We start from the raw sequence: 2,115 nt of genomic DNA, 5'->3' as shown, positions 1-2,115 counted from the left end.
TGATGTGGATTTATCCCCATGTACAGACCAAAATACATATGACTTGTATATTGAGTGTACTTCCAAATGATACTTCACTAAGAAAAAAGAAGAGAGTTCTCATTTCGACAAATACGACAAGGACAAGGACAAGGACATGGACATGGACATAATAGTGAATTTATTATCCTATTACTATATGCAAAATCTATAAAATCAGACACTCCTTTTCTGTAAAAGTCACTAAACCTATCTTCTTCATTCATCCAACCTTCACCTACTTGAACAATTCTATAACAACACATAACATAGTATGTCAATCAAGGACCCCTCCCTCAGAAACATAATTGAATTCATACATACAAGTCATTCTGACAGCTCAATAGAGTACAGTTATCAAAAGATATACTCTTACTTCAACCTTTTAGAGCTAACGTTCATATAAGCACAAGCATTTCAGTGACCTACGACAATCAGTAATGTTGTTTACAAACAAGTTCTTACTGCTCGCCAATGAAATACTCAACGAAGGAGACAAAACAGAAACAAATAAAACATAATTGAATTGACAAACCTAATTAGCCACCAATTTAAATATCTCCATACAATCCCAGCATGAACATGTTTGGTTTACAACTAAGAACAGAAAGCTCAAAAATAAAGGCCGTACAACAACGCTAGTACAAATATGGGCTTTGGTGACAGTTCAATAACCAAAACCATGACAGTTCGCCTATGAACTATCACAAAATTAAAAGCTTTGACACATAGGTAACAGTTTATTACCAAAACTCATACAAATAGTAACGAGGCATCGTGACAGTTTTCACTAACGTTACGGATTAATTATACAATGGCAGTTTTTATAGAAAAATGTTATTATACATTGACGTATAATAACAGATATTAAACTGTTACAGTTCTTAACTATTGTGACTGTTGCATATAAAAACTGTTATCGAAGTGTAAACTTATACATAACAGTTCTTTTTAGTTACCGCCACTTCCATATATGGTGGCAGGTCTGATCTAAAACTGCTACTATTCATATATCTACCATTAATCTCTTTAATTTTTATCTTTGTACAAGCAGATCTCAATTCTCTCTGTTCCCAAGACTTTTCCTCATCTTTTACATCAACCTAGGGTTTCATCTTTTTCTTCGAGTTTTATATCTCGATCATTTTCACTTTGTTTTCGTGTAAGAAATCGAGCTTCAAAGCTCTATCTTCGTTATTTCCATTAGAAAACCACATAAAACTTTCGATTTCTTCCCCTTGGAAAACTTATGGTGTTGAGTTACTTGATTGGGTTCTTGATGGTGGTCGCAAAGATTCTATAATATGTGATTTCTTACAAGGTATAAGTTTTCGTTTTTTTTTTAGGGAAATCCCTAGATTATGATTTGGGTTTGTCTTAATTTATCAATTTATTTTGTTTTTCCGATATCTTTGTGTTTCATATGGATAGGTATGGTCATTCTCCAGGTACCTCAAAGTGGCTCGGTAAGTACTTCTTTGCTGGTTCAAATTTTTGAGAATGTGGCGGCTAGTGAAATTGATACTGGAGTGTGTGTTGGTAAACAAATTAGTGGTTTTTATGTTTCTGGACTAGGGTTTTAGTAATAGATGGTTAGGGTGTTATAATCTGACTCTTGTATTCTGCGAAACTATAGAAGTGTAGAAGAATTTGGACCATTTGGTGATTGTTTTTCCATGTTCTTGGTTTTTGGCAGGTAGTTTCCTCTATCCACATCAATTGTTTGGTGATAATTTCTTTATTATTTTGCTCCCATATTTCTTAATTTGATGTTCATAGTTAAGATTCAAGTAGAGGTCTATGATCTTTATTTTGATTCTCAGGTGGATCAAGGAGACTTCATGGGCGGAGTTAGCTACAAGGTTAGACTTTTTTTCCACCAAATTTCACTTTTATTGTTAGCCGGCATGTGACAGTTGTAGGGATGTCATCGGACCTATTTAGAGTCATGTGACGCCAACCAACTTCTTCCGTTCCGGGAGTTTTACATTTAAGCTAATCCAATAGATGATTGACTCATGGTTTTCATTCAAAGTTATGGAAAATGGGCCTGGATTGGTTTGAGTTTCACAAATTTGATTACACGACCTCACCTCC

The 2,115-nt window shown here is 34.4% G+C and overlaps 1 long non-coding RNA gene across 1 annotated transcript; it reads left to right on the top strand.

The window, feature by feature from the left end:
- Positions 1 to 1,000: 1,000 nt before the first annotated feature.
- LOC113342371 lies at positions 1,001 to 1,867 on the top strand. Its single transcript, XR_003356626.1, has 3 exons — positions 1,001 to 1,339; positions 1,450 to 1,484; positions 1,715 to 1,867. It is a non-coding gene; the product is annotated as an uncharacterized LOC113342371 (long non-coding RNA).
- The last annotated feature ends 248 nt before the right edge of the window (positions 1,868 to 2,115 follow it).

This window comes from Papaver somniferum, unplaced genomic scaffold, assembly GCF_003573695.1.
Source record: "Papaver somniferum cultivar HN1 unplaced genomic scaffold, ASM357369v1 unplaced-scaffold_3829, whole genome shotgun sequence".
In the NCBI taxonomy this organism is placed as follows: Eukaryota; Viridiplantae; Streptophyta; class Magnoliopsida; order Ranunculales; family Papaveraceae; genus Papaver; species Papaver somniferum.
This window is presented reverse-complemented; position numbering and strand designations above follow the sequence as displayed.